The 23,421-nt window shown below is 45.5% G+C and overlaps 1 long non-coding RNA gene and 1 pseudogene across 1 annotated transcript in view; both read left to right on the top strand.

The window, feature by feature from the left end:
* The first annotated feature begins 130 nt into the window (after positions 1 to 130).
* On the top strand, positions 131 to 10,074 carry LOC140721557 (uncharacterized; annotated as a pseudogene).
* A 12,981-nt stretch (positions 10,075 to 23,055) lies between these two features.
* Positions 23,056 to 23,421, top strand: part of LOC140721558 (uncharacterized) — a 33,003-nt gene continuing 32,637 nt past the window's right edge. The window contains exon 1 of the long non-coding RNA XR_012097401.1: positions 23,056 to 23,201. This is a non-coding gene — a long non-coding RNA (uncharacterized lncRNA). The remainder of the gene's footprint in view (positions 23,202 to 23,421) is intronic.

The following is a 23,421-nucleotide window of genomic DNA, read 5'->3' as shown; positions in this document are numbered from 1 at the left end:
GTATGGACATTGAACCGGTGCTTGCAGAAATGTTTAATGGCACCGTGATTACCCATAGGGCAATGCGTTAAGAATTTCGCCGGCGCTGAAGCGCCAATGAACTGCGCAGGCGTCAGGCTGAGGACGTCCCCGAGTATCACGCATGCGCGCAGTGCACAGAAGGCCTTGAAAATGTCGGCTGCCGGTAAGAGCGATTCTCTGTGTTTTTATCTTAAAAACCGACTTCGGGATAATTCCTGTGAAACCCGGACATCATAGTCCGCAACCCCGGGACAGTCCTGCCCTCTTCCCTCTCTCTCAAGCCCACGATCCGTACACGGGCCCCGGGGAGCTTCCGGCTGATGAGGGAATGGGAACCGATGGATCTCTCGGACAGAGCTGAGCTCCAGCTGTCTAAATGCAAGGATTAGGAACTGGGAGAAAGGGAAGAAAATCTTTTACATCAGCAGTTGAGAAAATCGGCATTAGTACTCTTTTCCGTAGATGCTGCCTGGCCTGCTGAGCTCCTCCAGTATTTTGTGTGTGTTACTTCCTCTACCTCCTCTTGCTCTGGACTTTTCTACCGGTGAGAACATGTTTTGTCCCATTCTCTCTGGGTACGTAATGATATCAAACACCTTTGCCCTGGGCAACAAGTAGCTTTCAGATCACAAATGTGCCAGACTCCAGTGAGACAGACTATTGCCCTTCCCTTCATATTCATTGGCTTAGCATTCACTGAGTTCACCACCGTCAGTCATGGTGGTGGGGGGGGGGGGGGTTCAGGGGGAATATTTATGTAGAATACAGAAACTAGAGAAACTAGTGATGCCTGTTTGCATTTTGGTGATGCAAAAGTTGCTGGAGAATTTGCAAGTGGGAAGAAGTGGAGTGATATTTGGAAATCTGACTTTTTAAAGTGTAATTTAGCAAGGAAACCACATATGGACAATGTGCAAAAGCTTTGGTGAGAAAATCCTTCATTACCCGTTACAGGCCTGCTACATAGGTTGTGTGAGAGTGCAGATGAACTGGATCGAACCCAGAGGAGATCAAAGTTCCTATTGACCGTGATTTGCTAGTGTGTCACTGTGCACATATTGTCACTGGGTAAAAAATGCACAGTACAAAATTTATCTGCACACTGGTCATTACAAATTAGAGGGGAGATTATTACAAATTAGAGGGGATTGGAGGGAAGGAGGGGAGACTTCCAGTGTCCCTGATGCCCTCACCTACAAGATGTGCAGCTTGTAACCCTGCACTTCAATGAGCTGCAACTTGAAATGGGTGAATTCCAGATCATCCAGCAGTTGGAGGGGGTGATAGATATGACATGAAGAAAGGTGAGTTACTCCCAAGGTGCAGGACACAGGAAACTGGGTGAGAGTCAGGAAGGGGAATGAGGTTAAATATCCATCACAGAGTACTCTAGTGGCCATCCCCCACAACAAAAGGTGGACCACTTTAGAAGCTGTTGGGGGGAATTACCTGGCAGAGGAAAGTCAAAAGGCTGATAGGGGATTCGTTAGTTAGAGGAACAGAACAAGAGGGGACGAATATCCTAGTGGTAAGGCTTGCTAGTGGTAGTGAGCAGGGGAGGGGGGTGATGTGGTTAAAATAAGTTGTAGGGGGAATGGGAGCCAGAATGACAGAACAGATAGTGGAGAGGGTGAATTGAATTGACTTTATTAGATACATATTTCATAAACATGAGGAGTAGAAATATTTTCCTTACATCTCCATGTAAATGTGCAATGTGTAATTTATAGTAACTTATATAGATAGTTTGTACAAAGGACAGTCAATATAACATCAAAATGCAATTGTATCAGCAGGAATTAATCAGTCTGATGGCCTGGTAGAAGATGATGTCCCGGAGCCTGTTGGTCCTTTTGCTGTGGTACCGTTTCCTGGATGGTAGCAGCAGGAACAGTTTGTGGTTGTGGTGAATTGGGCCTGTTTGTCCCTGATATTCTTTGGGCCCTTTTTACACACCTGTCTGTGTAAATGTACTGAATCGTGGAAAGTAGATTGTGCAATGTATAATTTCCTTGTTTATATTTAGAGACATTTTTTGGTGTATAAAATGATGAGGGGTATTGAGCGTGTGAGTGGCCAGAGGAGTGTTTTTTTTTTCCCAGGGTTGAAATGGTTAATGCCGCTTTTCCACACTCTCATAGATCCTTTGTCCATCTCCTGAGTAAATAGAGATGGAAAAATATTTAAGATCTCCCCCATCTGCTTTGGTTCCACACATGGATTGTCATTCTGGTCTTCCAGAGGACCAACTTTGTGCCTTGCAATCCTTTTGCTCTTAATCTATCACTAGAATCCCTGAGGATTATCCTTCACCTTTTCTGTGACAGCAACCTCATGCCATATTTTAGCCATCCTGATTCATTTCTTATGTGTTCTCTTGCATTTCTTATACTCCATAAGAAACTGACTGCCTATCCCTGTTATGCAATTCCATTTTGTGCTTTACCATGGTCTCAATATCTCTTGCAATCCAAGTTTCCCAACAGTTTCTATCTTTACCTTTTATTCTGACATACCCGCTCTGTACTTTTAAAATTTTGCTTTGAAGGTCTCCCATTTACCAAGCACACCTTTGCCATAAAGCAGCCTGTCCCAATCCACAGTTACCAGATCCTAGTATCATAATTCCAGGTGTTGATCCATGCCCTGAACACATCCACCTTTCCTACGCTGCTCCTTGTATTGAAATATACAGGGCTCAGCATATTCACTGCACCATGCTCAACTTTTTCATTCCTGACTTTGTCTGAGGCCTGAACAACATCTGTCTCCACAACCTCTCCACTATCTGTTCTGTTATTCAGGCTCCCATTCCCCCTGCAACTTTAGTTTAACCCCCCCCCCCCCCCTTACCCCCACCCCCCCACCATGCAGCTCTGTCACCCCTTTGGCTTTCCTCTCCCAGATCTATAAAAAGGAGGTGCATACCAGGTACAGGCAGATAGGAACAAATGGGGTACTTATGAAATACAGGAAATTCAAGTGAACTCTTATGAAAGAAATAAAAGAAGGCATGAGGTTGCCCCAGCAGACAAGATGAAGGAGAATTCTCAGGGATTGTGCAGATATGTTAAGAGCAAAACGATTGCAAGGGAAAAAATTAATTCTCTGGAAGATCAGAATGGTAATCCATATGAAGGGATAACATAGACTTGGAGAGAATTTTTTTGCATCCGTATTTACTCAGGGGATGGACACAGAGTCTATAGAAGTGAGGCAAAGCTGCATCAACTTCATGGACCCTGTACATATTACAGAGGTGGAGGTGTTTGATGTCTTGAGGCAAATTAGTGTGGATCAATCCCCAGAGCCTGACAAGTTGTTCACTAGGACCCTGCGGAAGACAAGTGCAGAAATTATCGGGGCCTAAGCACAGATATTTAAATCATCCTTAGTGACAGGTGAGGTACTGGAGGATTGGAGGACAGACAATGTTGTTCTGCTGTTCAAGAAAGGCTGTAAAAATGAACTAGGAAATTATACGTTGGTGAGCTCGACATCAGAACTGGGAAAGTTATTGGAATGTGTGTGCAGGAACCAAGTATATACTGTAAGTATTTGGATAGGTGTGGACTGATAAAGGATAGACAGCATGGCTCTCACCAATCTTATAGAGTCTCTCGAGGAAGTTATCAGGAGAGTGGATGAAGACAAGGCAGTGGATGTTCTCTACATGGACTTTAGCAAGGCACTTGACAAAGTCTCATATGGGAGGTTGGTCAAGAAGGTTCAGTCACTCAGCATTCAAGATGAGACAGTAAATCGGATGAGACACTGTCTTTGGGAGAAGCCAGAGTGTGGTAGCAGGTGGTTGCCTCTCTGACTGGAGGCCTGTGACTAGTGGTGTGCCACAGGGATCAGAGCTGGATCTGTTGTTGTTTGTCATCTATATCAGTAATCTGGATGATAGTGTGGTTAACTGGATCAGCAAATTTGTGGATGACAACAAGACTGGGGGTTTATCGGACTGCGAGAAGACTATCATGGCTTGCAGTGTGATCTGGACCAGGTGGGAAAATGGTTTTAGAAATGGAAAATGGAATTTAATGCAGACCAGTGTGAGTTGTTGCACTTTGGAATGACCTACCAAGGGAGGTCTTTCACAGTGATTGGTTGGGCATGGAGGAGTGTTGTGGAAGTAAGGGACCTGGGAATACAAGTCCTTAATACACTAAAAGTGGTATAACAGGTTGATAGGAATGGAAAGAATGATTTCAGCCCATTGCCCTTCATGAACCAAAGTACTGATAACAATAGATGGATGTTATGTTGACTTCTAGAAGACATTGATGAGGCCTAATTTGAAGTATTGTGTGCAGTTTTGGTCACCTACCTACAGGAAAGATGTAAAAGAAGTTCAGAGATTTCAGTGAAAATTCACAAGGATGTTGCCATGTCTGGAGGACTTGGGTTATAAGGAAAGATTGAACAAATCAGAACTTTATTCCTTGGAATGCAGAAGATTGAGGGGAGATTTGATTGTGATAGAGAGGCACAGATAGTGTTAATGCAAGCTGGCTTTTTCCACGAAGATTGGGTGGGATGACAACCAGAGGCCATGTGTTAAGGGTGAAAGGTGAAATGTTAAGGTGAACATGAGGGGAAACTTCTTCACACAGACGGTCATCCGGGTGTGGAATGAGCAGCCATCACAAGTGGTGCATGCGAGCTCGATTTCAACATTTAAGAGATTTGTGTTGGTACCTAGATGGTAGAGGTGTGGGAGTGGGTTGTTGAAATAGTTCAGCACAAACTAGATGGCCCAAAGAGCCTGTTTCTGTGTTGAAATTTTCTATGACTGTGACAACAACCTGAAATAATACAAAAATTCACTCTAAGTCCTTTTAACAGCTGTGCGGACCAACCAGTCATTTCAGCAGGAATTTTTATGTGGCGTTTAAACTGTGGCACTTTAAGTTAATAATACATAAAAGAAGATCCCAGCTGCACATCAAGAAATACTATTTGTGTGAGAGTGTTTCAATTACTATGGGGCCAGGCACCCATGCAGCTCAGCAGGAACAGGGAATAATACCAATGGAGAGAGTCAAACTGAGCCAGGTCACAAATTGGAGACGGCAGAAATGCCCCATTCTTACAGAGACAGGAAGAGCATCAGGGAATTGATGGTCATTCCAGATACCAGCACTCTGCCCAGTCAGGAGATGATTTCTCTGTCCAACTTGGGTAGAACCTCACTGTAACAGTGTGATACCAGATCAAACCTTGGCAACTCAAGTAATCTCATCTGTAATATTGATGGATTTTGTAAATCTTTTTACAGGTTAAAAACGAAAAGGAATTCATTTCCAGGATGCTCAAACAGGGCACACCAGTTTCGTTGTCACTGTCTAGATATTTAAGGAGCAAGGGATTCAATTGACCATCCTTCCGGCTCAGACTGTGGGGAGGGATTCACTCGATCTTTTGACCAGCTGGCAAGACAATCATTTTGCACAGGAGAAAGGCCGTTCTCCTGCTCAGTGGGAATGGATTCACTCGGTTATCACAGTTGAAGGTTCATCAGCAAGTTCACACTGGGCAAGGCCATTCACCTGTTCTGTGTGTGAGAAGGGGTCCAGTCGGTCTTCCCACCTGTGAACACACCAATCAGTTCACACCACACCGGGCAGAGGCTGGTCATCTGCTGAATTTCTGGGAAAGGATTCACTCTGTCATCTGACCTAATGGCTCACCAGCGATTTCACACCAGGGAGCGGCCGTACACCTGCTCGGAATGTGGGAATGGATTTACTCAGTCATCCGACCTGCAGAAACACCAGCGAATTCACACTGGGGAGAAGCCTTTCACCTGTTCAGAATGTGGGAAGAGATTCACTGACTCTTCTACCCTGCAGACACACCACCGAGTTCACATTGGGGTGAAGCCGTTCACCTGCTCAGAATGTGGGAAGAGATTCACTCAGTCATCCACCCTACAGATTCATCAGCGAGTTCACACTGGGGAGAAGCCGTTCACCTGTTCAGAATGTGGGAAAGGATTTACTCAGTCATCCGACGTGCAGAAACACCAGCAAGTTCACACTGGGGAGAAGCCGTTCACCTGCTCAGACTGTGGGAAGGGATTCACTGAGTTATCCAGCCTACGGAGACATCAGCGAGTTCACACTGGGGAGAAGCCATTCACCTGCTCAGAATGTGGGGAAGGATTTACTCAGTCATCCGACCTGCAGAAACACCAGCAAGTTCACAGTGGGGAGAGGCCGTTCACCTGCTCAGACTGTGGGAAGGGATTCACTGAGTTATCCAGCCTACAGAGACATCAGCGAGTTCACACTGGGGAGAAGCCATTCACCTGCTCAGTCTGTGGAAAGGGATTCACTCAGTCATCCACCCTACAGACACATCAGCGAGTTCACACTGGGGAGAAGCCGTTCACCTGCTCAGACTGTGGGAAGGGATTCACTCAGTCATACACCCTACAGAGACACCAGCGAATTCACACTGGGGAGAAGCCTTTCACCTGTTCAGAATGTGGGAAGAGATTCACTGACTCTTCTACCCTGCAGAAACACCAGCGAGTTCACACTGGGGTGAAGCCGTTCACCTGCTCAGTCTGTGGGAAGAGATTCACTCAATCATCCCACCTCCAGAGTCATCAGCGAGTTCACACTGGGGAGAAACCGTTCACCTGCTCAGAATGTGGGAAGAGATTTACTCAGTCATCGAACCTACAGATTCATCAACGAGTTCACACTGGGGAGAAGCCGTTCACCTGCTCAGAATGTGGGAAAGGATTTACTCAGTCATCCGACCTGCAGAAACACCTGCGAGTTCACACTGGGGAGAAGCCGTTCACCTGCTCAGACTGTGGGAAGGGATTCACTGAGTTATCCAGCCTACAGAGACATCAGCGAGTTCACACTGGGGAGAAGCCGTTCACCTGCTCAGTCTGTGGAAAGGGATTCACTCAGTCATCCACCCTACAGACACATCAGCGAGTTCACACTGGGGAGAAGCCGTTCACCTGCTCAGACTTTGGGAAGGGATTCACTCAGTCATACACCCTACAGAGACACCAGCGAATTCACACTGGGGAGAAGCCTTTCACCTGCTCAGACTGTGGGAAGGGATTCACTCAGTCATACACCCTACAGAGACACCAGCGAATTCACACTGGGGAGAAGCCTTTCACCTGTTCAGAATGTGGGAAAGGATTTACTCAGTCATCCGACCTGCAGAGACACCAGCAAGTTCACACTGGGGAGAAGCCGTTCACCTGCTCAGACTGTGGGAAGGGATTCACTAAGTTATCCAGCCTACAGAGACATCAGCGAGTTCACACTGGGGAGAAGCCATTCACCTGCTCAGTCTGTGGAAAGGGATTCACTCAGTCATCCACCCTACAGACACATCAGCGAGTTCACACTGGGGAGAAGCCGTTCACATGCTCAGACTGTGGGAAGGGATTCACTCAGTCATACACCCTACAGAGACACCAGCGAATTCACACTGGGGAGAAGCCTTTCACCTGTTCAGAATGTGGGAAAGGATTTACTCAGTCATCCGACCTGCAGAAACACCAGCAAGTTCACACTGGGGAGAAGCCGTTCACCTGCTCAGACTGTGGGAAGGGATTCACTGAGTTATCCAGCCTACAGAGACATCAGCGAGTTCACACTGGGGAGAAGCCGTTCACCTGCTCAGACTGTGGGAAGGGATTCACTCAGTCATACACCCTACAGAGACACCAGCGAATTCACACTGGGGAGAAGCCTTTCACCTGTTCAGAATGTGGGAAGAGATTCACTGACTCTTCTACCCTGCAGAAACACCAGCGAGTTCACACTGGGGTGAAGCCTTTCACCTGCTCAGTCTGTTGGAAGAGATTCACTCAATCATCCCACCACCAGAGTCATCAGCAAGTTCACACTGGGGAGAAACCGTTCACCTGCTCAGAATGTGGGAAGAGATTCACTCAGTCATCCAAACTACAGATTCATCAACGAGTTCACACTGGGGAGAAGCCGTTCACCTGCTCAGAATGTGGGAAAGGATTTACTCAGTCATCCGACCTGCAGAAACACCAGCGAGTTCACAATGGGGAGAAGCAGTTTACCTGCTCAGACTGTGGGAAGGGATTCACTGAGTTATCCAGCCTACAGAGACATCAGCGAGTTCACACTGGGGAGAAGCCATTCACCTGCTCAGTCTGTGGAAAGGGATTCACTCAGTCATCCACCCTACAGACACATCAGCGAGTTCACACTGGGGAGAAGCCGTTCACCTGCTCAGACTGTGGGAAGGGATTCACTCAGTCATACACCCTACAGAGACACCAGCGAATTCACACTGGGGAGAAGCCTTTCACCTGTTCAGAATGTGGGAAGCGATTCACTGACTCTTCTACCCTGCAGAAACACCAGCGAGTTCACACTGGGGTGAAGCCTTTCACCTGCTCAGTCTGTGGGAAGAGATTCACTCAATCATCCCACCTCCAGAGTCATCAGCGAGTTCACACTGGGGAGAAACCGTTCACCTGCTCAGAATGTGGGAAGAGATTCACTCAGTCATCCAAACTACAGATTCATCAACGAGTTCACACTGGGGAGAAGCCGTTCACCTGCTCAGAATGTGGGAAGGGATTCACTCAGTCATCCGACCTGCAGAAACACCAGCGAGTTCACACTGGGGAGAAGCAGTTTACCTGCTCAGACTGTGGGAAGTGATTCACTGAGTTATCCAGCCTACAGAGACATTAGCGAGTTCACACTGGGGAGAAACCGTTCACCTGCTCGGACTGTAGAAAGGGATTCACTGAGTTATCCACCCTACAGAGACATCAGCGAGTTCACACTGGGGAGAAGCCGTTCACCTGCTCAGACTGTGGGAAGGGATTCACTGAGTTATCCAGCCTACAGAGACATCAGCGAGTTCACACTGGGGAGAAGCCATTCACCTGCTCAGTCTGTGGAAAGGGATTCACTCAGTCATCCACCCTACAGACACATCAGCGAGTTCACACTGGGGAGAAGCCGTTCACCTGCTCAGACTGTGGGAAGGGATTCACTCAGTCATACACCCTACAGAGACACCAGCGAATTCACACTGGGGAGAAGCCTTTCACCTGTTCAGAATGTGGGAAGAGATTCACTGACGCTTCTACCCTGCAGAAACACCAGCGAGTTCACACTGGGGTGAAGCCTTTCACCTGCTCAGTCTGTGGGAAGAGATTCACTCAATCATCCCACCTCCAGAGTCATCAGCGAGTTCACACTGGGGAGAAACCGTTCACCTGCTCAGAATGTGGGAAGAGATTCACTCAGTCATCCAAACTACAGATTCATCAACGAGTTCACACTGGGGAGAAGCCGTTCACCTGCTCAGAATGTGGGAAAGGATTTACTCAGTCATCCGACCTGCAGAAACACCAGCGAGTTCACAATGGGGAGAAGCAGTTCACCTGCTCAGACTGTGGGAAGGGATTCACTGAGTTATCCAGCCTACAGAGACATTAGCGAGTTCACACTGGGGAGATGCCATTCACCTGCTCAGTCTGTGGGAAGAGATTCACTCAGTCATCCCACCTCCAGAGTCACCAGCGAGTTCACACTGGGGAGAAACCGTTCACCTGCTCCGACTGTAGAAAGGGATTCACTGAGTTATCCAGCCTACAGTGACATCAGCGAGTTCACACTGGGGAGAAGCCGTTCACCTGCTCTGTCTGTGGGAAGAGATTCACTCAGTCATCCCACCTACAGAGTCATCAGCGAGTTCACACTGGGGAGAAGCCGTTCACCTGCTCAGAATGTGGGAAGAGATTCACTCAGTCATCGCACCTACTGGCACACCTGTCAGTTCGCAATGGGGAGTGGCCATTGTTATGAATCCCTGGGTTTTGTTTGCTGTGGACTGTCATTTTAAGAGAGAGAGATTAAGAAGGTGAATCAGTCTTACTTGCAGCTTGTTTACATCGCTCTCAGCTTGTTTAGTTTTAACCGAGGACACAGACACTCAGAGTCAGACAGAGACGAAGGAGGAAAAATGGAAGGATCGAAACCAGGGAACTAGTGGCCAAGGGTCACTGTTTAGAAGTTTCCTTTGCCCATTAGGGTGGGTTAATTATCAATTCACCATACATTGAATGTGTGGTTGTCCCCTCATTTGATCCATAGGAGTGGATCTGATTAGGGATATCCTGTGGAGACCACTTATGTGTTAACCCTTGCCTGGCTGTGGTGTGGTCATTCATTTGAAGATGATACCCCTTAAAACAAGTAACTTTTGGTGATAATTTGAATGTACATTTGTAAAGATAATGGATAAAATCTACAGCAACTGTTCTCTCATTTTACCACCATGGAATCTGTGGAATTCGACATAATTGCCTTCTCTCAACATTTACCCTGGATTACAAATATCTCTCTCTCATCACATATTCCATAGTTGAACTGAACTTTAATACTTTACCATGTCAAGACTCCAAGCCCTGAGCTCAATAGTTTGGGTGTTATATTTACACACATATATACACATAACACTCATGAGGAAATCTGCAGATGCTGGAAATTCAAACAACACACACAAAATGCTGATGGAACACTGCAGACCAGGCAGCGTCTATAAGAAGTACTGTCGACGTTTTGGGCCAAGACCCTTTGTCAGGACTAACTGAAAGGAAAGATAGTAAGAGATTTGAAAGTAGTTGGGGGAGGGTGAAATGCAAAATGATAAGAGAAGACCTGAGGGGGTGGGATGAAGCTGAGAGCTGGAAAGGTGATTGGCGAATGTGATACAGAGCTGGAGAAGGGCAAGGATCATGGGACGGGAGGCCTCGTGAGGAAGATAAGTAGGCGGGGGGAGCACCAGAGGGAGATGGAGAACAGGCAGACAACTAAACATGTCAGGTATGGGGTAAGAAGGGGAGGAGGGGCATTAACGAAAGTTAGAGAAGGCAATGTTCCTGCCATCAGGTTCGAGGCTACCCAGCCGGTATATAAGGTGTTGTTCGTCCAACCTGAGTTTGGATTCGTTTTGACAGAGGAGGCCATGGATAGACATATCAGAATGGGAATGGGATGTGGAATTAAAATGTGTGGCCACTGGGAGTAGTCTGTTGCTGCTGGTTCATTTTTAAAGCGTTACGGTTTGTAACAAAATGGGGCTGTGTCTGGGATATGAACATTTTTAAGGATTTATTTATTATCGATATCATTTGGAAATCCCTATTGATTTATTTGTGCCTGGAAAATCAGTAGCAATGGATTTTGTTAAATATCTGGAAGGGTCAACCTCTGAGGCATTAGAGGACACCAGAAGGATTGAGTATTGCTAAAACGTTAAAACTTGCTAAGGTGAAATCGACAATAAGGAGGGCACAGGTGCAGAGTGTAATAGCTGAGCATTATGTATCTGAGGGTGTGTTTAAAGTGGAGGAATTGGAGGTGTTTCCTGAAAGTAAACCTAGTGAGCTTGAGCTCCAGTACAAGTTAGAGAAATTGAAGATGGAGGCTCCGGAAAGGCAGAGGCAGTTTCAGGCTGGAGAGGCAGAAAAGCAGAAAGAAAATTCTCTTACAAAGTGTAATTAAGGGGAAGGCTTAGCAAGCCTATTCTGCTTTGACAGTTGCTGAAGCAGCTTATTATTTATTTATTTATGCTGCCCCAATCATCGCCACTGGGCTATAAATGTGCAGGAGCTGTGTGTGGTTCAGTGCTTTGTTCAAGGACACACACGCTGCCTCGGCTGAGGCTCGAACTTATGACTTTCAGATCGCTAGTTCAACACCTTAACCACATGGCCACGCACCACACATTATGACCTAGTGAAGCAGGCTGTGCTCAAAGCTTATGAGTTGGTCCCAGAAACATACAGGCAAAAGTTTAGAAATTTGAAGAAATCTGTGAACCAGACATATGGAATTTGCTTATGAGAAATTTGTGTGTATTGCCCACTGGTGCACATATAAAAATGTAAATGATGATTTTAACAGCTTGAAAGAGTTGGTTTTAATTGAAGAATTCAAAAAGTGTGTCCCTGATGACATAAAGACATATTTAGATGGAAATGATGCTGCCACTATGCAGGAGTCTACTAGATTAGCAGATCAGTTTGCTTTAACTCATAAGGTTATGTTTACCCTGAATAAGAGTTTCGAAAAGAGTAGCAGGGATAACCAGGGTAAACCAGAAATTAATGCTGGGATTTGTCACACTTGTCAAGTTTTGGCTAAACCTAATCAGGTCATCCCAGTGGCCCCACTCCAGCCTATACCTGCATTTGGTGAACCGTTTTCCAAAGTTATAGTGGATTGTGTTGGCCCATTGCCAAAGACTAAAAGCTGGCCATCAGTATCTGCTAACTATTATGTGTACTGCATCCAGATTCCCAGAGGCAATGCCTCTAAGAAATATTAAAGCTAAAAATGTGTCGAAGGCTCTTAACGAGTTTTTTTTTACTTTATTCGATTTGCCTCAAGAAGTCCAGTCTGATCAACGAAGTAATTTTACATCTGGGTTATTCCAGCAGGTAGTTTATGAACTGGGAGCAAAACAAATTACATCATCTACATACCATCCAGAATCACAAGGGGCTTTAGAAAGATTTCACTCTACCCCCAAAACAATGATTAAGAAATACTGTGTTGAAAATGGAAAGGACTCGGATGAAGGAATACATTTGCTTTTGTTCGCAGTAAGAGAGTCGGTTCAGGAATCATTGGGCTTTACTCCAGTTGAACTCGTATTTGGTCGCAGAGTGAGGTGACCTTTGACCTTGTAAAAGGAGCGGTGGGTTGATGGGGATGTATGGAGCCAGTGATCATTAATGGAGGATGTGTGGAGCAGGTTAAGACCTACAAGTATCTGGGAGTGCAGTTAGACGAGAAGCTAGACTGGACTGCCAACACAGATGCCTTGTGCAGGAAGGCACAGAGTCGACTGTACTTCCTTAGAAGGTTGGCGTCATTCAATGTTTGTAGTGAGATGCTGAAGATGTTCTATAGGTCAGTTGTGGAGAACGCCCTCTTCTTTGTGGTGGCGTGTTGGGGAGGCAGCATTAAGAAGAGGGATGCCTCACTTCTTAATAAGCTGGTAAGGAAGGCGGGCTCTGTCGTGGGCACAGAACTGGAGAGTATAACATCGGTAGCAGAGCGAAAGGCGCTGAGTAGGCTACGGTCAATCATGGAAAACCCTGAACATTCTCTGCATAGCACCATCCAGAGACAGAGAAGCAGTTTCAGTGACAGGTTGCTATCGATGCAATGCTCGTCAGACAGGATGAAGAGATCACTACTCCCCAATGCCATTCGGCTTTACAATTCAACCGCTAGGAGTAAGATATGTTAAAGTGCCGGGGTTAGGACTGAGCTTAAGTTACCATTCAATGTATTTAAGTAGTTAAGTATTGTATGTAATTAGCTTTGCTACAATAAGTGTATGGGACATTGGAAAAAATGTTGAATTTCCCCATGGGGATGAATAAAGTATCTATCTATCTATCTACATGTTAACTTGTTAGACTATGTTTTAAATTTCAAAAATAAACTACACCAATTCTGCAGTCTAGTGAGACAAAACTTAAAGATTTCTCAAAACATATTGAAGTGTTGGTTTGATAAGCAGGGTTGCGAAAGAAAATACCGGGTGGGGGATAAGGTGCTTGCCTTATGTTGACGAATCGACTTCAGGTGAAATTCGTATGAAATAGTCTCTCAATTTAATGATGTGAATTATGTTATTACAACACACGACCGACGTAAACTAACACAGCTGGTACACATAATATGATAAAGCCTTATTTTGACAATCAGGCACCATCTGTGAGTGTTGTTGTCAAAACATATGAATCTGGCAACCCTGAGAATGAAGCAATTGACTCGTCTGAGACTTTTCACAAGCCAAACATGGTCCCAGTTAGATTAATGAATTCTGTTGTTCCAGAAAATATTGATAACAAGTTGCCTCATCTGCAGCCAAAGCAACAACAACAGCTGAAGGAATTAATTCTGAAGTTTAAAGATTTTTTTCCCGATGTTCCCAAGCAAACCACGGTCTCAGTACATGATGCAGATATTGGTCAAGCCAAACTGATTAAACAACACCCATATCGCATGAATGTAGAAAATGTAAATTGGCTGAGCAATTGTTGTAAGTGTGGAAACAGATTCAGTAGGTCTCAGAGGCACTGATTATGGGAAGGTAAATGCAGTAACAAAAACAGATGCCTATCCTATCGCTAGGATAGATGATTGCATCGATAAGGTTGGAATAGCTAATTTCTTACAAAGATTGATCTGTTGACAGGGTATTGGTGTGTTCCATTGACGGACAGAGGTAGAGAAAGTTCTGCATTTGTGACACCATCTGGGTTGTATGAATACAATGTTTTGCCTTTTGGAAAGAAAAATTCTCCAGGAACATTCCAGAGAATGATTGATTTTGAAATTCGAGGGTTAGAACACACAGATGCCTATATTGATGACTTAGTCACAGGGAGTGGCACTTGGGAAGAGCATATTTCTGCAGCAGAAAAGCTGTTTGACAGGCTTTCCCAGGCCAGCCTTACAGTTAACTTGGCTAAGAGTGAATTTGGCCATGCCACTGTGACCTGTCTTGGCTATGTTGTAGGTCAAAGCAAGTTGGCTGCTGTTCGGGCAAAAGTCCAGGCAATTTCTCAAGTTCCTATTCTGACTGCTAAGAAGGCTCTTAGAAGGTTTCTGGGAATGGATGGATATTATCGTAAGTTCTGTAAGAACTCTGTTGCTATCGCTCTTCCTCTGACTAATCTCCTGAAGAAGGGTGAAAAGTTTGCTTGGACTGAACCTTGTCAGGAGGCATTTGATCGATTGAAAGCTATTATTTGAGAATAGGCCAATCAATGTATTCTCAGCAAATTTAATTAGCAGAATGGAGCTGTAGGTGGCAACACAAGTCATGTGTGCACAGAGAGTAAAGGAGGGGGCCAAAGAGACAACCCTGTGGGTTATGTGTCCTGAGGGTCAGCGAGACAGAGAAGATGGAGCCCACTCTTACCACCTGCCGGCGATCTGACAGGAAGTCCAGGATCCAGCTGCACAAGGCAGGGTGAAGGCCGAGGTCTCTGAGCTCCTTGTTGATACTTCATGCCTTTGTATGGCTACTGCTCTGCCTATGACTGCAAGGAACTGCAGAGAACATCAGAGAAACAAGCCTCCACTCCATGGACTCTCCCTACACTTCCCCTCGCTTGGAAAAGCAGGCCATGTACACAAAGAACCTCATTACCTGGACATTCTTGCAGCAAACCCGCTCCCACATTGGCAGAGAGATAGAAAAGCCTTAAAGGTGTACCTGGTGTACCTCCAGGCTGAAGGACGGCTTCCTGTCTGTGGTTATAAGCCAAATTAATGATAAAATGGACTCGGCCTCACAATGTAACTCGACGTGACCCTGCACCATATGTCTATCTGCACTGCACTTTCTCTGCAGCCATAATGCTTTGTTACAGTGATTGTTTTGTCGTATATCAGCTCAATGTACTATTGTAATGTATCGATCTGTGTGGATGGTACATCAGGCAAGATTTTCACTGTAGCTCAGTACGTGATGATAATAAACAAATTCCCCACTTTAATTGTGTGGAAATATTAGACAGACTGAGCTTCTGCTCCGGAACCACAGAAGAAAACTGAACTGTTGTCATTTCTGTGGAAAGCAAATATATGGAAAATGCTTCAATCTCACATTACGATCTGCAGTAACTGGGATCAGGTGACCGGTGGTGGGTCTCCCATATCAATATCAGAATCAAGTTTAATAGCGTTGGCATATGCCATGAAATTCGTTGTCTCTGCGGTAGCAGTAGAACCTAATTCTTAACAGAAGATTTTAACAATTGTGATTTAAAATAAGTATATATATAGTACAAAAATAGAAAAAAATAAAAATGTAATAAAAATTGTGTAAATGTAATAAACTATTTTAATTGTGTGGAACTATGTGATCCGGATCTCACTGCGTTGTCTGAAGGGGACAAAGGTGAAGCTACACGTACACGTCGAGCAGTGACCCGCAAATGCTGCAGATCTGTAGAAAAACGTGAACAGGAAACGGGATCAGGTGACGGGTGGAGGGACTCCGACCTGAACCGATGACTCTGCTCCTCGGCTCTCACACACTGCCCGACCCGTCCACCGCATTTCCCACATTATTCCATATTTACCCCAGATACATGTCTACTTTTCCACACCATATCTACCCCGATCCCTTTCCCTCCACCCTCAGGTCACAGAGTCACCGGCTCGATTCCCATCCCCTTTTTCAGAGACTGAGATCCCTGGTTCAACCGGTAATGATGTTGTGCATTTCAATGTGTTCACCTCACAGTCCTCAACTCTCTAAACGACATTTAGAGTTATCACATTTGATCTTTTTTCATGTTATGACCCCACCTCTCCAGGGATCAGTCAGGTGAATCTTCATTGCACTCTCTATCACAAATACTCTCTAACCTCTTTGTTCATCCGCTATGGAATTAATTTCCACCTGCAGCCCCGTTGCCCCCACCACTCACCTCCCTCCCATGTCACTATTTTCACCTTCCACCTCCCCCCTCACCACCTCCCCCCTCACCTGGATCCACCTCTCACTCCCCAGCTCTTGCCCCATCCTCACCCCTCACCTCTTTTCTCTGACTAATTCCCGTCCACTCTCAGTCCAGAGGGAGAGTCTCGGCCCGAAATGTTGACAGTCCATTTCTCTCCACAGATGCTGCCCGACCCACTGAGTTCCTCCGGCAGTTTGTTCTTTGGTCTGTATAACCCGTGTTAATATGGGGAGCGGGATTTTACACCATATTGCAGGGTTAGGTTTAATGGACTTTTTGGTGAGACAACAACATTAATCACGGGTTTCATCACTGAATCCAGTGTTGTGGGATGTAAAGTCCCCTGTTATGTGTCCGGCTGTGCCGTGTTGTTGGTGGAGTGGGCAGCGTGGTGTTTGTCTCGATTCGGGTCACAACACCAGAATTGCCAGTGGGGTCCACACACAGCGTATTAGTCAACAGAAAACCTCTCGTCCCTGCAGTCTTTGTCTCCTGGTAAACTCAACACCCTGACAGTGTGGCCTCTAGATACCCCTTCCTCTCAGAGTCAGGGATCATTCAGACAGCTGATCGCTGAGAGGAATTATATTTATTGGTCATTAAAGTTCGCCCAGATTCGTTTGGACGGATTTGATGTGGAGTTCGGGGTGTCACAGTGAAAGGGCCGGACGGCCGAGCTTTCTCCGTTGTCCAAACATCCTTCCAGGTGAGGCAACACTTCACCTGTGAATCTTCCGGGGTCACCTCTTGTGTCCGATGTGGCCGCCTCTACACTGGTGACACCGGCTCCTCCGCAGTTGTGCGGGGTAGGAGTGTTTTTAACGGGTGTCGATATTTTTCTACCCTTTTGTGCGGGAGGGGTGGGTTTTGGGGGTTGATGATCGGGATGCCGTCCTTTTTGATGCGGGGGTTGTGGAGGGAGTTTCATTGTTTTTCTCTATGAATGACATTCATGCTTTCTTTGTTTCGTGGTTCTCTGGAGAAGAAAAAAACTCAGCGTTATTTATGAATACCTGCTTTGATAATAAATTAACCTTTGAACTATCCACTCCGAGCGGGACTTCCTGTTGTCCAAACATTTCAATTCCGATTCCCATTCCCGTTCCGACGTGTCATCCCATCCCTTGCCAAGATGAGGTCACCCTCAGGGTGCAGGATCAGCAACTTATATTCCCACTGGGTGCCCCCACCCAACCTGATGGCATGAATATCGATTTCCCCTTCCGGTGAACAAATTTACCTCACACCCCTCCCTCCCACTCCCTCTCATCCTCTCTGTCTTTGTACGTCCTCTCACCTACTTATCACTTCATTCTGGGTCCACTGCTCCATCCCTTTCTCAATATATTGAAGTGTACCTGTGAGTGTCGATACTCAATATATCCTCACACGTCAGGTGTTACATGGTTGGAACTTTGTACATCCTGTTTAGTGTTTAAATATATAAAAAGTTAAAGAAGCTTGAATCTTTACATAAATTATTAGCGCAACTATACGAATAGAAAATATTGTATTTGGAAGTGACAAATGTTAACGGGAGGAGTGCAACCATTTGGAAGGTTTGGGAATGCATTTCATCTCGTTCATTGCCTCACTAAATTACTCTTTCCTATCAACACAAAGAGAAAAAGAGCCTCTTTTCAATCAACTGCAGTTGGTGGAGCGAGGCCAAGGAGTTAATCAGCTACTAATGATATGAAATGAGGTAAAACTAGCTTGTAGCCCAGAATTTTTTTTTTCCATTTGGCTTCCAAAACAAAACTAAATTTATCCAGGATGATTACCTTGAATATTTCATCAAAATCAGGCCGAAGATGAGCGAGCAGTGAATTTTTGTTTCATTATTTTCGACTCTTAAACATAGGTTTCGATGCTCATTCCGTGCTTAATATAGCTCCTTCCTGGTATCCAATGGTACCCATTGGAAAGAGTGGAAAAATGCTCACATTTGTGTACAGGTATTTCCCAGCTTCCTAGGACAATGGGTCGAGCGAGAAGGAATTTCACAAATACCTAAATTAAAAACAGTCACAGCTCCAGGATTTCACCAAAAACGATCAAATATCCTAATGTTATTAGTGGTATTTGTCCCCACCAGCCAACACCCCCGCTTCCGTAAAATTCCCTCTATTTAATATGCGGCCTTTGTTAAATTCCCCGCTTGTTTATTTTGACTTTTTTACAGAGGTGTCGGAGCGGCTCTCCGGAGAGCTCTGGTAGCACTGCACCCCTGAATGTATGAGACAGTACAGTGTTAAATGCAAAACCCTGAACAGTGTCGATGATCAGAGGTCATCTCTCCCTGAAAGAGACTGCACAGATTGATCGGGTCGATAAGAAGGCAAATGGCACGGTTGTCTTTATTAGTTGAAGCACTGAGTTCAAAAGTCATGAAGTTGTGTTGCAGCTTTATAAAACTAGATAGACCACATCTGGAGTGTTTCATACAGTTCTGGTCGCTCCCATTCTCGGAAGGATGTCGGGGCTTTGGAGAGGGCGCAGAAGAGGTTTACCAGGACATTGCCTGGATTAGAGGGCATGAGCTATAACGAGAGGCTGGACAAACTTGTGTTGTTTTCTCCAGAGCGGCCAGGCTGGGGTGAGACTGGATGGACGTTTATCAGATTACGAGAGGAATAGATAGAGTGGACAGAGGGTATGTTTTTTCCTGGGGGTTTGAAATGTCTGACACATTTAAGGTGAGAGGAGATGTGAGGCGCGTCTGTTTATTTCCACAGAATGCTGGGAAGCTGGAGTCTATGCCTGGGGTGTTATACCCCACCGGTCACGTGATCCCATTTGCCCCTCCCATTTAACCATAGATCTAACGATCTCTTTGTGCATGTTCACAATCTCCAGGTGGGTGGTCACGCATCCTCCATGTTGTGTTGGGAAATCTGATGTCGGCCACTGAGTCCCGTTAACTTCCCCCGAACTCGCCTCGTTTCCTGAGGCTCCTCACATTTGTCCTGGAGCTTTCTGGCGGTTGTGTCTCCTCCCGGACTGGGGTGGGTGAGAAAGGAAAACGTCCCATGTTATGGGGATCTTTGATTTCACTGCCTGCTTTACCGAGGGACTGGGAAGTCTAGGGGGGGAGAATGGTTTCTGTGATGTGCTGATCTGGATCCAAAGGTCTTACCAGTTCCTCGCAGTCACGGGCAGAGTAGTTACCATGCAAAGCGTGAAGTGTCCGGATGGGAAACTTACTATGGTGTGCTGATAAAAATTTGGTGAGGGTCAAAGTATATCTGGCAATGTTCTTGTTATTTTTGCTAATTCTGTCATTCTAGAATTTTTTTGTACAGTAGTATGTACTATTCATTCAGTACCTATGTGTTGCTGGAGGACCATCAGTGATTGTCCTTGATCCCTTCTCCCACCTGGTTCCATCTTCTCATCTTGTTCAACCTCTGTCCAGTCTCCTCACACCCCCCAACCCCGCTTCAGTGATTTACATCAACAATCTGGGTCATCCCCAGTCCGCCTTGTATCCCACCTCCTCAATGTTATATATCAGCAAACTTTCTTCCAACCCTTGTCTGCATTGTGAAGTGTTCTTTTGTACCTTTGGCCTCACTGAGTCATTTCCAGAATCGGTTATTGTTAGCTGGAATGCCGGAGGGTCATCAGGTCCCAGTTCTGTTGTGCATTGGTGTGGAGGTGCTAGTTTATGAGCAGTGACGGGCTGACACACTGCAGCATTTTACTGGCAGCAAAGAGTACTGGGAGAGTTGGTGCTTGGGCTCTAATCCTATGATCGGCATTCCAGGCAAATGGAACTGCTGGTGTTTTGGCTTTGACTTTGGTTAGTGCTTCTACAGATGGGGCCGGATGCTCGTCCTGCAATGAAGCAGAAATTTTGAGCAGCTGGACATTGGTTGTGGTGAAATCCTAGATTGCACTACCCAGTGTGAGATGTGGGGATGATGTGTGAGACGTTCAGGGTCGGTGAGTGGCAGATTCAGCTGTGTGAGTCTGTGAGGTTGGGTCCTGGGATATCATAGTTTTTGATCCAGGTAAAGTGGACCCAGGGATCGAGCTGTTTGGGCTTGTGAGGTGTTGATGGAGTATTTCTGGTCTGGGATCAGATGTTTGTTTCTGGAGTTCCTTTGGAAGCAATGACTGCCAATCTGAGGAGAGGATGAGTTCCCATTCCATCCTCACAGGGAGAGGCTGTGAGTAAATGGGCTGTTCCGTGTTTACAACAGTAGAAATAGACCCTGAGTTTGGTGTTCAGCTGTAGAACACCACTTTCTCCAGAAAGTTAGTGCTGGAGATCTGCACTAAAAACTGAAAATGTTTGAAGTCATTCTGATGAAATGTTATTAATTGAATTGTATTGTAAGCTGTTCCTTACCTGCTGAGTGTTTCTGGTAATTCCAGTTTCTTTTTATTTCTTGGTTTATATTTCATGAAATGGACCTGTTTTAACCTGGAAATGAAAACGGCTGTGATAGTTTGTAGGCCTCCGTTAGAGTCTCTGCAAGTCTCCCCTCTCCACGCCACCGATGTTGTCCAAGGGAAGGGCATTAGGACCCATACAGCTTGGCACTGGTGTCGTCGCTCATGGACACACACGCAGCCTCAGCCAAGGCTCGAACTAGCAACCTTCAGATCACTAGACCAACACCTTAACCACTTGGCCACATGCCAGCACATGTGATAGTAGAACAGTAAAGAAAGCACAACATTTCCCTTTAAATTATCCTGGTACCAATTTGTCTGTTATTCCTGGAAATGTGTTCAGTACAGTTGTTGCTAACAAGGTTTACATGAATGATAGACCTCACTATGTGCGGTTGGGAGACTGTAGGTCTGACACGGTGGTCAGCAGCACAGGAGCGCCGCAGGGAACCGTACTCTCGCCGGTCCTGTTCACCCTGTACACATCAGACTTCCAATATAACTCGGAGTCCTGCCATGTGCAGAAGTTCGCTGATGACACGACCATAGTGGGGTGTGTCAGGAATGGACAGGAGGAGGAGTATAGGAAACTGATACAGGACTTTGTGATATGGTGCAACTCAAACTACCTGCGTCCCAATATCACTAAGACCAAGGAGATGGTGGTGGACTTTACGAGATCTAGGCCTCATATGGAGCCAGTGATCATTAATGGAGAATGTGTGGAGCAGGTTAAGACCTACAAGTATCTGGGAGTACAGTTAGACGAGAAGCTAGACTGGACTGCCAACACAGATGCCTTGTGCAGGAAGGCACAGAGTCGACTGTACTTCCTTAGAAGGTTGGCGTCATTCAATGTCTGTAGTGAGATGCTGAAGATGTTCTATAGGTCAGTTGTGGAGAGCGCCCTCTTCTTTGTGGTGGCGTGTTGGGGAGGAAGCATTAAGAAGAGGGACGCCTCACGTCTTAATAAGCTGGTAAGGAAGGCGGGCTCTGTCGTGGGCAAAGTACTGGAGAGTTTAACATCGGTAGCTGAGTGAAGGGCGCTGAGTAGGCTACGGTCAATTATGGAAAACTCTGAACATCCTCTACATAGCACCATCCACGAGAAGCAGTTTCAGCGACAGGTTACTATCGATGCAATGCTCCTCAGACAGGATGAAGATGTCAATACTCCCCAATGCCATTAGGCTTTACAATTCAACCGCCAGGACTTAAGAACTTTTTAAAAGCTATTATTAATGCTTTTTGAGATAGTGATTTAGATGCATATCATATTTTTTACTGAGTTAAGTATTGTATGTAATTAGTTTTGCTACAACAAGTGTATGGGACATTGGAAAAAAAGTTGAATTTCCCCATGGGGATGAATAAAGTATCTATCTATCTATCTATCTATCTATCTATCTAATCTCAGGAATGATCGGCGTTATGTATGAGGAGCATTTGATGGTTCTGGACCTGTGCTCAATGGAGTTCAGAGGGACGGTGGGGGTGGTGGAGGGATGTATCGTTAAGTAAACTTACCGAATGCTGAAAAGCCTGGATACAGTGGACATGGAGAGGATGTTTCCATTTGACAGAGAGTCTGTGATCTGACAGCACGGTCTCAGAATAAAGATGCTTCTTGTTAAAATTCAGTTGAGAATTTTTTTTTTGCCAAAAGATGTCTGATCTATGGAATTTGTTGCCACAGAGTCTGATTGAGGCTGCCATTTGGGTATATTTATGACAGAGATTAATATATTCATGATTGCTAAGTAGCTTCAGGGTTACAGGAGGAAGGCAGGAATATGGCGTTGGAATAAAAATCAGCCGTGATTGAGTGGTGTGGCAGCCCAGATGGATTGAATCATCTAATTCTGTTCCTTTGTCTTATGTCTTACCATGACTGAATGATGGCTCCTTCTTATCCCATATCGTTTTGTGACATATGAGGGACAATAAAAGATTGTTCACTGAGATCATTATATTTGCCTTCAACGTTTAAATTTCAGTGAGTTTTGTTCCTAGTAACATTAAGCAGAAATGTTTGATCCTCCTTTGTATTGTTAATGTGCTTCATTATCTTTCATGTTAAAGTTAGACCTGCAGTGAGAGATTTATTGGAAGAAAAACCACGACTGAAGACAAGGGAACAGCAACAAGTGAACCAGCCCGAGGACTGAGAGCACCAACTGGAGAGAACCCATCTGACTCAGGGTTTCCATTGATTCAGTCAGGAGAAAGTTTGGTGAGTCTCATTTACTCAAACACTGGTCCTTTAGACATTACGTATCTGCACAAAGGAAGGTAGGAAATAGTTGAGAGTGAGACAGAATGTGCCCAGAAGAACCAGTTATGCCTTTGTCAGAACCAGTTGTGAAGAAGCCCCCCCCCTAATGTACCCTTTAAACTTTTTGCCCTTCACCCTTAACCCATGTCCTCTGGGTTTTTTTCTCCCCGAGCCTCAG

This window comes from Hemitrygon akajei, unplaced genomic scaffold, assembly GCF_048418815.1.
Source record: "Hemitrygon akajei unplaced genomic scaffold, sHemAka1.3 Scf000057, whole genome shotgun sequence".
Classification (NCBI taxonomy): domain Eukaryota; kingdom Metazoa; phylum Chordata; class Chondrichthyes; order Myliobatiformes; family Dasyatidae; genus Hemitrygon; species Hemitrygon akajei.
The sequence above is the reverse complement of the archived record's forward strand: the minus strand, read 5'-3'. Positions and strand labels throughout refer to the sequence as shown.